This window comes from Sus scrofa, chromosome 12, assembly GCF_054392235.1.
Source record: "Sus scrofa isolate SSC_HxYL_T2T_F1_AM1 chromosome 12, Sscrofa_HxYL_maternal_Yorkshire_Landrace_v2.0, whole genome shotgun sequence".
In the NCBI taxonomy this organism is placed as follows: domain Eukaryota; kingdom Metazoa; phylum Chordata; class Mammalia; order Artiodactyla; family Suidae; genus Sus; species Sus scrofa.
The window spans coordinates 8563829-8576467 of record NC_139394.1 but is presented as its reverse complement, the minus strand read 5'-3'; the positions used below and the strand labels follow the sequence as shown (position 1 = coordinate 8576467).

Genomic DNA, 12639 nt, shown 5'->3' with positions numbered 1-12639 from the left:
TACACCACAGCTTGCACCAACGCCTGATCCTTAACCCATTGAGTGAGGTCAGGGATCAAACCCCCCTCCTCATGGAGACTAGTCGGGTTCTTAACCCATGAACCACAATGGGAACTCCCACCCATCTTTGCAAGATGAGTTCCAGAAAGCCCTATATGAGTATTTACTGGATCAATTTTTTTGCAGGCAGGTGAGCTGGATGCTTCAAGCATGCAGACACAAAGTCAAAAGGCAGTAAAATACACTAGTCAGGGGGAGTCCAAGAGAATCATTTATTTATTGTTTATTATTTATTTATTTATTTCTTATTTATTTCTAAAGAAGCTCTTGGAGGGTCCTAGCCTCAACCCCTGGAGGGGGGCAGGGGTGTGAAATTGTTTCCTGCATCTGCTCTGGGCTCCTCTGGAGGAAACGCATTTTGGAGTTCCCAAACCCTGCTGGCGTTTGATCGTGGGATGTTAGGTAGACAATGGCTCAAATTTGGGCTGAACAGACAAAAGACAGCTTGGGTGTTGCTGATCATTACAGAAGGAATTTAGGACAGGCAGACAGCATCTGAATGGAGAATGTAGGCAGCCAAATAGAAGTCACTACCACGCCCCCTACTCCACACACACACACACACACACACACACACACACGCACACACCTTCCATGCAGCCCAACATGAATCATCAGCCACAACCTCCAGTTATCAATAAAACCCAAGGATCCCAGAATGCCTTGGGCTGACACCTTAGCTGAATTTTCATTGCCAATTGCAGAGCCAAATATATCCAAAGTAAGAAGTCTCTTAAAAGAGAATCAGTTAATTCAGCCCAACTGTTCTTTACCTTAGGCTAGAGTTAAGAGAGGAAAGCGGAAAAAAAAAAAAGAAGAAGAAAGGAAGGAAGCTATCCCATAATACCCATCCTCCGGCCTCTGAGCCGGTTTACCTAAACGTTGCCATGGTGATGTGTATATAAGTCGGTCTTCACTCTGAACCACAATCGCTGACTTGACAGAGAACACCCATTTGGACTCCACGGTCAGGTAACAGCCAGGGAGTACGGTGGCACAGTCTCATTCAGGCTCAAACTTGATAGCTCAGCTCGCTACCAGAAGTCATGAGGTTTTTTGCATCTTGTTGGGTTTTCCCTCTGTGTCCCTCTTCCTCTCTTCATCAGCTCCTCACCTTTGCAGGGAGAGGGGCTAAGGAAGAGAACTCTTGAGGATAAGCCTTTGGAGAGAGGGAGGCCTGGCTCCTTCGGGTCTGGGTTGCCGAGCAGAAGGAAGAGGAGCCTTGTGCTGGCGTGTGAGTCAGTGCTCCCCAGGGTCAGAGCAGAAAGACCAGAGCATCAGAGCTGCCAGGAACCTCTGGGGGGCGGTGGGCAAATCCAGGTGACTTGCTCAAGGTCACCCAGTGAAGACGGATTTTTGTCTCCTGGCTCCCATCCAAGGGCTTTGCTACAGAAATGACAATGACCTCACCCTGGATTGCCTAGGAAACCGACATACGTCACAGAGGAGGCGCTGTGCCTGTCCCACACACGTAGAGGATAGCAAGGAGACGTTTGATGAATCAGTGAATCAATGAGTGACTGCAGTATAAAGGCTGGGCAGCTGTTGCTTTTCAGGGCTTCTGGATTCCAGTGTATACTCACATCTACAAAATCACCGAGAGACTCTTGCATCTCTCCGTGCCCAGTTCACAACCCAGAGCCAGTCCTCTCCCAGGACCCCAGACGTGGCCACCTCTGCTGAGATTAGAAACTAGCCTGTTGTCCTCCATAAGTCACTCACAGGAATATGGAGAAACTGACAAACCAAGCTGTAGGTCAAGTGTACGACAAGGGGGGAGGCGGGGTGGCGATGAGGAGGGAAGCTGGTGCCACTCACGGTGGGTAAACTGAGAATGTAATCCTTGCCCATCCCTCCTCCTCGTCCCCTTTTGGAGCTAGGCTGTTCATTGATAAAAAGTGCCACCTTGCATCAGCAGTGCCTTCCGAGGCTCCAGAATAGCCAGGCTAACTGGACCTTAAAGGGGACTGAACCACTGGTGCATTCTTGTCTTAAATGAAGCCCATTTAATTAGCCAGTTGCATGCACACTACAGTTCCCCCCATGGTGTCCCCCCCAGACACCCCTCATCTATAAACATAAAAATGGTTGAAGAAACATGCAGCTTCTGCACAGAGAAGCTGCCTGGAGAAACAAACACACAAGATCACCTTCTCAGGATAGCTTTGCTGCTTCCTGGGCTTTTGTAGCCAAGCCCTGCTGGCTGGCAGCGTGGTCCGTCTCCGTAGTGGGAACCATGATGCATTTGGCTGGCTCTTGGCTTCCAGTTCCAGTTGTAATTTGAAGCGAGGGGAGAGGGTTGGGGTCAGACAGCAAGGAGCCTCCAGGCTTAGAGGGGAGCCTCCTTGCTTGATGAGGCTCGGCAGGGCGCTGAGGTAGGAATCTGCACGGCTCTGCATCTTACCCTGGCTCCTTCTAAGAGTCTAGGGGAGGGCAGAATTCAACCCTGGCTTTAGCAACTCCCTGGGGCTGAGGGCAGAACACACCTAAATACCAAATGGCTTGGCATTCCCAGGGCACCATGAGATGTCTTATTTAGCTACCAAGGCTAAGACAGATGCTGCTGCAACTTGTTGAGAATCCTGAGGGAAAAGCAACTACAGTGCTTGGTACATTAATATCTGTTGACTTAAACTAAGAGTACCCACTTCTATCCCCCTTCTGGCTTATCCTATTGCCATATCAGCAAGGAAGTAAATAGCGATAAAGGATGAATTAAAAAAAAAAAAATTGACTGGGAGTTCCCTTTGTGGCTCAGCAGATTAAGAACCCAACATAGTGCCCCTGAGGATGCAGGTTTGATCCCTGGCTTTACTCAGTGGGTTAAGGATCTGGCTTTGCTATGAGCTGAGGCATAGGTTGCAGATGCAGCCCAGATCCCTGTAACTGCAGCTTTGATTCAACTCCTAGCCTGGGAATTTCCATATGCTGCAGGTGCAGCCCTAAAAAGACAAAAAAAAAAAAAAAAAAAAAAAAAAGAGGTGCATCATCAGATTTACTTTGTTAATCGCTTTAATTGAGATGATTTTTAAAAGTCTATGCCTTATGGGTAATTACAAAGGATGCCCAGAAGTGGACATGGGTAGGTCTCTCTGGCTGAGAAGGTGGGTGGATGAAGCAAACCACAGAAAGAGGATTCATTCATGTTCTTCGGAAGCGACAGGGTGCGAGTCGGAAGGAAGTGGACATGCTACGGGTGGGGGTGGCACAATGCCTGTTCCAAGGTGACTCCATCAGCAACAGAGCTCAGGGGAGTTCCCGTCGTGGCTCAGCAGAAACAAGCCTGACTAGCATCCATGAAGACACAGGTTCAATCCCTGGCCTTGTTCAGTGGGCTAAGGATCCGGCATTGCCGTTAGCTGTGGTGCAGGTCACAGACGCAGCTTGGATCTGGTGTTACTGTGGCCCTGGTGTAGGCCAGCAGCTGTAGCTCCAATTCGATCCTTAGCCTGAGAACCTCCATATGCCATGGGTGCAGCCCCAAAAAGACAAAAAGAAAGAAAAGAAACAGAGCTCAGAGCAGGTTCCAAGCGTCCAGAGTCCTGGCAAGCCCAAGCCAAAGGGAGATGCAATTTACTCTCAGGGACCCTCAGAGGAGTTTGCTTGCTCAGACTGGCTTCTTCCTGATGCTGTCCCACTAGGCATGACTTCAGGAGTGTACACTCATCCTCACACCAGCCCAAGAACGTATATAGTCGTGAGTGTGAGTTTACTGTCAATGTTAAGGACACAGATTTCAAAGCTAATAACGGACGTTGCTTGTCTGGATTCTTGGCTGATCTGAACTGATCAGAAAGAGTTCAGTCCCCCAAGGATGCCAAGGCTCCTGGGCTTGGATTTAGGAGGCCTTGGCTCTGTCTGTACAGTTCACAAACCGTGAACTGTAGGCATGTCAACTTGGCTCCAATGGAACCCTGATGATGGAAGCATTTGTAACCTCTGATCCCAGGACTGTGCTAGGTGCTGGGGACACAAAGATAATCAGGACAGAGTCTGTCCTGGAAGAGTCTACAGGGACCATTAACTCTTCAGCCAGGAATCTCAGGATGATGCGGTCAGTGCTGAGACATACTGAGCTTTGCGTGTGTGTGTGTGTGTGTGTGTGTGTGTGTGTGTGTGTGCATGTACTCACATGTATGCTTTGGGACTGGAGAGTAAGATTAAATTGCTACCATTACTGAATTATATCCACAACCTCATGGGTAGCTAATATCATCCCCATTTCACAGAGAAGAGCATTTTACGACTCAGTAACATATGGATATAATACAGCTAGTACACGGTGGAACCGGAATTCAAACTCAATCCTGGCTGAGCTCGGAATCTCTGTACCACCTCTGACCCTGGAGACCTAGGGGCTGGGGAGGGAGAATGGGCAAGATGAGGTAAGAAAGCACGCACCTCCATGTGAAAAATATCCACGCATGGACCTGTATGTTCCCTTCAGCCTTTTTTTCCCCCCCAAGTTCCCCATTCAGATTTCTGAAGCCTGACTGAAAATAGCCCCAGGGGATCATGGGAATCCTGGAGCCTCCTCCAAGTGAGCAAACCCAACGTCATCACCCCTCCCACCTCCACCTAAGCACACACACCTGGTCTACCCTCCTGTATCCCTTACCTCAGTCAGTGTGGTAACTGTTCAGACAAGTGTCTTCATGACCTTCCTTCTGGCCCCACCCACCCAAATCCTGCCAGGTGTTTCTCCTAAGCCCTCCCACCATTGCTCCTGCCTCTCTTCCCACTGGCATTGCCTTGCTAGAGACCACCTGCCAGGTCTTCTTACCTGCATCTCTGCTCCGCCACCTATCAGGGTAACCATCCAACCAACCCTCCCCATGGAATCACTGTTCCCAGCTTCGATGCCTCATGGATACTCGCCAGATTCTTAGGATAAATTAAAACTCCCTTATGTCAGACTTCACATGGCTGAAATCCCATCCCAGTTAGCATTCTTGCCCCCTCTTCCATGTTCTCTCCTACTCTCTAAAGCCTCTCTTTACCCTGTTCCCCAAACACACCCATTTTTTTTTTCAGTTCAACAAACATGACCAGGTGTCCCTTGATCTGCTAAGCCCTATATTGGGCAGAGGGGCACAGGGCCAGCATTCTCAGGGACGGCACTATTGACATTTGTGATAGACAATTCCTTGTGGTGGGGGCCTGACCAGTGCTTTGTAGGATGTTTCGCAGCCTCCCTGACTTCTACCCCCTAGATGCCCGTGGCAACTTCCCCTGGAATTGTGACAACAAAAACTGTCTCCAGATGTGGCTAAATATCCCTCAGAAGAAGCATCCCAAGTTGGGAACCACTGTTCTAGAATAAGATATATTCTCGGATATATGCCCCAGAGTGGGATTGTGGGGGTCATATGGTAGTTTTATGTATAGATTTCTAAGGTATCTCCAAACTGTTCTCCATAGTGGCTGTACCAGTTTCATTGCAGCACTATTCACAATAGCCAAGACATGGAAACAAACTAAATGTCCATCAACAGATGATTGAATTAGGAAGATGGAATACTACTCAACCATAAGAAAGAACAGCATAATGCCATTTGCAGCAACATGGATGGAACTAGAGACTCTCATACTGAGTGAAATAAGTCAGAAAGACAAAGACAAATACCATATGATATCACTTATAACTGGAATCTAATATACAGCACAAATGAACCTTCCCACAGAAAAGAAAATCATGGACTTGGAGAATAGACTTGTGGCTGCCTGGGGGGGAGAGGGAGGGAGTGGGAGGGATCGGGAGTGTAGGGTTATCGGACACAAACTATTGCTCTTGGAATGGATTTACAATGAGATCCTGCTGTGTAGCATTGAGAATGATGTCTAGATACATCGCAACACAACAAGGGGAGGAAAAAGCATGTATACATGTATGTGTAACTTGGTCCCCATGCTGTACAGAGGAAAAAATAAAAAAAATTTTAAAAATATATATTCCCGACCTCCAGGCACCTGTTTATGGTTTGTTGGGAGCGATGGATGCATACACTGTGCTGTGAGCATGGAGGATGCTAAGAACATGGGCTTTGCGATCGGGCTGACTCTGAATGATCATTCTGACTCTTCTGTTTCCTTCTGTGGGGCTTCGGACCATTTCATTAACCTCTCTGAGCCTTCAGCGACCCGTGTAAAATATGGGTTCTAATGACCACTTCAGGGCCTACTGTGTGCATTATGCAAGTGAACCCCTGTCAGTACCTGGAATACCAAGACCCTCAAGATGGGACCTTTCCCCACCCCCACCCCACCCCTTCCACACCCTCAGGACACGGCCCTGAAGCAGGCTTTGCACTCTGCACGTGCTGCTTATTCTGCTTAGAATCCCAGCTCCCGCCCCTTCCCACCTCTTGATGAATCCTTTAAATGCCCCTGCTCTGATGGGAGCTCTGTCAATGGTACACAGAGATGGAACCAGGGATCCGTGCTTTGTGCTCGCCACACACGTCGCTCACATCTCTCTTAGCCTGTTGTCCACATGGCTGACCAGCTCTTCCTCTAGGTCAGTGGTCAGCATGCTTTTTCTCTTAAAGGCTGAAAGTAAATATTTTAGACTTTTGGACCACACAGCCTGTTCCAATGACTCAATGAGCCACTGTGGGTGAAAGCAGCTATAATCAATAGCAAGCCAATGGGTGTGGCTGTGTTCCAATAAAGTTTTATTTATAAAACAAGATGGTGGACAGGATTTGGCCAAGCCTAGGACCCCTGCTCTGAGCAGTGAGTTCCTTGAGGTCAAAGCCCATACCTCATTGACTTGGTGTCTTGCACCTCACACAGCACCTGGTGCATCTTAGACAATATTTAAATAATTCGTCAATCAATGGATCCAAGATAGTCATCATACCAGTATAAATACAGCACATAACTTGAAAATCTTTCGAGAGCATATGAATTAAGGAGCTGACCAAACCCATAAACACAGCCTCAAATGTGAATTCAGTAATTAAAGAACCAATACACATTGAAAGAAGAGAAGAGAACCTTCCTTCTCTGGAGCTGGAAGCTGAGGTTTAGGTATAGCTGTAAGATTGACAAAGAAAGTATAGGACGCCTCACCAAGTTTGAAATCCAGAGAAATGACAAATAAGTTTGGGGCATAAGTATGTCCCATGCCATGTTTGGGATATACTTACCCTGGAAAAATTAACTGAAATTCTAACTTAACTGAGCACCCTTTCTTTTTCTTTGCACCTTATTGAGGCCTCCACTGTTGACAATCTCCTCTCTTTCCTTCTCCCCATCTTCCAGCAGGAAAGATGGAAACCTGTCTGACCTGCTCATCCACCGTCCCACCCCCCAGGAAGAAGTCCCCCTGTAAACCTCACGGCAGTTCTGTTGGAACTGGAAATTTAATTAACAAAATGCTAACATGTAATTTGGAGGAGGGGGGTGAAGCGTTATCACAAAGTTAATAAGAGAACTATTTTAATTACGGTATTTAACAAGTCATGACCATGCCACGGTGTTCTCTGGGGAAGAATTCACATCGTTCAAGAATCTTGGAGCAGAGGCGGGAAGTGACGGGGGTGGAGGTGGAAACCTCACTACCCTCAGCTTCTCTGATGTCTGTCTTTGAGCCCTTCTGGTTTCAGCATCTAGAAGCCCCCCAGGAGTTGTGTTTTCCGCTGCCGTGACTCAGAGAGGAAGGCTAGCGGTCCATGTCAAGTACCAGCCAGACAGGACCTGGGGAAGCACATCGAGCCCAAAGCTGCCATTTGCACACACCCCCCACCTCCGGGTGCTGGGGGTGAAAGAGTTGGATTTTCTTTGGCACCTGGCTCCTCCTTTCTGTGGCCCTCCTGTTTGCTCATCACCCCGTAGTGGCACTTTGCTGTCCCTGTCCCCAAATGCACCAAACAGCAGGAGAAGCAATGGGCCTTGATGCAGGAAAAAGAGGATGGCAGTGTCTCGGAGTGATGGAGACGCTGTGACCTGTCAGAAAGCAGAAATCGCCACGGCGGCAGGATCACGTGGCCCTTTGCTTTGACAGGCTAATCCAAAATGCACCAGTGTCAGGAGGGGGCTGCCCTCAGCATGCAGGCTAGAGAGCCCGACTCTTCGGCCAAACCTCAGGACGATGAGGAATATGGCCTCGTGGTGTGAGACCAGCCAGGCTGGGGATAGGAACGGCCTTGGCTTTCCCCATCACTGATCCTCACCCCATGACTCCCAGGCATTTTGTCACAGCATCAGGAGGGGCCTCTGTGAGCGGGGCAGGCAGCCAGAGAGCTGGGAGCTCAGCCTGTGAATGTGGCTGCAGCAGAGGGGAAGGTTCAGGGATGTGCCTTCCTTGCCTGTCACCGAAGGAGACTCTGCAGATCGAGACCTGGGGAGCTACGAAGCAAGGCCTGGGGTTTGGATCATGACTCCTTGGGCATTCAGTGTCATTAGAGGAGGGAGACGGAGACAGGAGAGAGAAGATAAACGGCAACCAAGTAAACCTCGGGAGACGGATTGCATAGACCACCCGACGGCTGATGGGGTTTTACCCATTCAGCTCTAAAACCATCCCTGCAAAGATCGGGTACGGCTTTCTCTACGCCTTTGTGTTCCTCTCCCCCCCCCTTTTTGTCTTTTTAGGGCCACCCTTGGCATATGGAGGTTCCCAGGTTGGGGGTCCAATCGGAGCCATAGCTGCCCGTCTATGCCAGAGCCACAGCAACCCCAGATCCGAGCCGGGTCTGCGACCTACACCACAGCTCACAGCAATGCCAGATCCTTAACCCACTGAGCGAGGCCAGGGATGAAACCCACACCATTGCGGACAGTAGTTGGGTTCATAACTTGCTGAGCCGCAACAGGAACTCCCTGCCTCTATCCTTTGGGGTCAGCACAGAGGAGATAAAGGGGAGATTCAGTGGCTAGTGGAATGAGATGGCTCTTCCCAGGCAGCCAGCCCTCCGTCAGGGTGCCGTGTTTGTGGAACTGAATTGGAACGTCGATCTACGTGAAATACAGATGCACTCACACCAAAGTCACCAACACTGCCAAATATCCGACCTAAATCCTCAAGGACGCCACGGTCTTGTCTGATGGCTGGTCAGTGATGACTCAGAACCTACTGATGTGCTCCCTCCCCCTCGCCCCAGTTGAGACTTCAGAGATGGCAGAGCCAGCAGCAAAAGGAACGGAAAATGCCTGGAGGACCCGTTCAGGCGTCCTTGTGCATCGAATTCTCCAGGAGAGGAAGAATGTCAGCTATGCTCCCCTCTCAGGCGCTGGCCCTCCACGAGGCAGGGCAGCAGGCAGGGAGATGGCTCAGATCACACAGCATGGCCTGGGCACTCAGCGCCGCATGGCGCCCTGACAAACCAAACACCAATCCGCCAGGCTCATTCTCTGCCACCCGTGCTGCCGGGAACTCAACTCTCATGTGGAACAAGATTGTTTAAAAGCAGGAGAGATGGGTCTAAGGATCCCAGCAAATGTTCTAGTTTAGCTTTGAGTAATAGGTGGCTGCCATCATTCACGTAAGTTGTTGCCCCGTAAAGAGCATGGTTGGGGCCATCCATCCAGGCAGCCCAAGCTTGTATTTAGAGACTGAATTAGTTAGGATGCTTCAGGCCATGAGTTTTTTAAATATATATATATATATATATATAGCCATAGAAAAAGATGACTTAAAAGTGAAGACATTTAATTATGCCATAAAACAAGTGGTCGGAGGTGGGTGGTGCCAGGGTGTGTTAATTTGGCAGCTCAAATGTGTTAGGACTCTGGGTTACCTTCCTTGAATTTTTCTCTGCTGTCCTCATGGTCACAAAATGGTTGCTGCCACTCCAAACAACAAATCTGGTGTGGTACACCTGTCATCTGCTAAGCACAGTACAAGGATGAGCCGAACAGATGAGATTCCTGACTTCTTCAGGCTTACAGTCTATTGATCCAGAGACTGCCCTGGATCACATGCGTCCATAGGGATTCCAGTTCCTTTCAATGCTGTTCGCATAAAGCCACTTGGAGTGAATCAAGCTGTACTCATAAATTTTAAAAGTCAGAGGCAGTTTAAAAAGCTGGCATATCCAGAATTCCTTCTCTCCAGGATGTCTGCTTTCCCAATTCCTTGAAGGGATGTTATTAGAGAACTTAAAAATGTTCAAAATAGAAAAGCAATGAGCACAGTGCCTGGAACACGGTGCACACCCAAAAGAATAGGTTCCCATCTTTCTTGATATCTGAGACCCCTGGCTACCACCACATGGCCCCCACTTTCAGGAAAGTGGGTTCTCAACCACACTGTCTCCTAGTAACACGATGAACTGTGATCTGTGATTCCTCACATGAGAATCTGAGCGAATCAGAGTTCTCAGAGCATGGCTGATACTGCGTCCTGGTCATGAAATCAATTCCAGACATAATTTTGTGCAGAGTGAAAGCTACTCCACAGCTTCAGGAAACACTTCTTAATTAGTTCAGCATCTCAGAGACACAAGCCTTGAGACCAAAAGGTGATGTCTACATGGATGGCAAGCAAGGAAGAATCTTCTCTGAACTGAGGTGTTTCTACATTTAAGTTACCTGGCTACATGCAATCAAATTCCATCTCCCTAACAATCAAAGGAGGTATTATTTCCTTTTATTGTCACATGAAAAAACTGGGGTTCAGAGAGATTTGAAGATCTGCCTGAGGCCACAGAGCTAGGGGTGAATTCAAGATTAGATCCCAGGAATCGCAAGACCTGATCCTTTTTCCTTTTTCTTTTTTCTTCCCTTTTCTTTTTGGTTTTTTACCACTTTTTCCTTTTTTAGAAAAATTTTTAAATTGAAGTATAGTTGATTTACAAATTAATCATTTTAAAAAATGGAATTGTTAATTTACAAAGTTGTGTTAGTTTCAGGTGTACGGCCAAGTGATTCCATTATAGGTTATTATAAGATATCGAGCAGAATTCCCTGTGCTATACAGTAGGTCCTTGTTGTTTATCTATTCTATATATAGTGGTGTGTATACGTTAATTCCAACTTCTGAGTTTATCCCTTCCTCCCTTTCCCCTTTGGTAACCGTAGATGTGTTTTCTATGTCTGTGAGTCTATCTGTTTTGTAAATAAGCACCTTTATTTGTATCATTGCTGATCCTTTTTCTTGTTGCCTTTATCACAGGGAGCCATGGATAAGAGATGAGAGCTCAGTGTACTGTATCCTTGACACTGCCATTCAAGCCTCAAAGTACCTGCTTTAGAGCAGTGGGCAAAAGAGTCCCATCTGTCCATTCAACAAAGGCATTTCATTCATTCAAGGAACCACTAGACCTGTGCTAACCAACAAAAGACTTTAGAGGATTCTAAAATCAATAAGATAGGAGTTCCTGTTGGGGCTCAGAGGTAACGAACCTGATCAGTATCCATGAGGACATGGGTTCGATTGCTGGCCTCGCTCAGTGGGTTAAGGATCCAGCATTGCCATGAGCTGTGGCGTAGGTCACAGACCCAGCTTGGATCCTCGATTGCTGTGGCTATGGCCTAGGCCGGCAGCTGCAGCTCCAATTTGACGCCTAGCCTGGGAACTTCCATATGCTTCAGGTGCCCTAAAAAGCAAAAAATAAATAAATTAACTAAGCGCCTAATTAAAACAAATAAAATCAATAAGGTACAGGGGAGTCCCCACCTCCAAGGACCACACATCTAGGTAGGTGGGAGGTATATGCACATATAGATCGTTACTTTTTTTTAAGTGGAAAGAGATCTGAGCACATCTACTACTAAAATTTAAAACACAGGGATTTGGGGAGGCTTTGGGTAAGAGAAGGCCTTTTCCCGGCAAAAAGTATTGTTATGGAACAATTATACCTCCATAAATAGCAACAGAGCTGGACGGGAGGAAGAAGAAGTCATGATTTGATACCTCTTGTTGCTGTGCAGGAAAAACATTCCCTCCTGATTTAGGTACCGCTCTGCCAAGTGGAAAAATTCCCCTCTGCATCCCCGTATCGAACCAAAATGCCAAATCCCCAGAGGGCGTGCATGGAGGGGGCCCACGCTGCGGCAGCTCTGCTGCTATAGGGTAGCTGCGAAAGCAGAAGAAGCCAAAGAGCGAGCATTAGGGAGATGAGGTGACAGGCTGAGGTCAGCACCACGGGGGTGTCATTTTTGGGCAAGGCATTGACGTGCTTGTCGAAGTTTCCACTTCTCTGTCTGCTGGCAAGAGCTAGCGTTGCCCCTGCGCTGGTAAAATCAGCCCAGGTCTGCAGGCTCGTGGCCTGGCAGAAGTCGGCAAAGGGACAAATCCTCCCGGACCCTCCCTGTTCCTCAACAGGTTTGTCCAGGAGGCCCTGTTTACCAGGAATCCTGCCTTCAGATTGGGGACGTCTTCATTGCTAAAATGAGGCTCAACTCTGAGCACTTGGTCCTTCAGTCTCGAGCTCATTGCCTGACAGCTCTTCCCAAGAGAAACCCTGCAACCATCCCAAGAGGTGGTCACTGTCCAGCAGACACGAGAGCTTTCTGGTTCCCTGACCTGACTCTCAATGCTTTTTCCACCGCCTTTGCTCTCTACCCAACCCACCCACGCTTCTGGCCCCAACTTGGATGTGCCATCACCCCAAACAGTCCCACCTCTGACAT

General features: G+C 48.2%; 1 long non-coding RNA gene across 40 annotated transcripts in view; it reads right to left on the bottom strand.

Moving 5' to 3' along the window:
- Nucleotides 1-12639, bottom strand: part of LOC102165318 (uncharacterized) — a 387409-nt gene that overhangs the window by 118645 nt on the left and 256125 nt on the right. For 5 of the 40 annotated variants that reach the window (XR_014820743.1, XR_014820742.1, XR_014820739.1 and 2 more), the window contains exon 6: nt 11921-12083. The exons of 34 other annotated variants lie outside the window; for them this stretch is intronic. This is a non-coding gene — a long non-coding RNA (uncharacterized LOC102165318). Of the gene's footprint in view, nt 1-6717; nt 10534-11920; nt 12084-12639 lie in introns of those variants that run through there. One more of the 40 variants, XR_014820752.1, reaches the window with a different exon arrangement.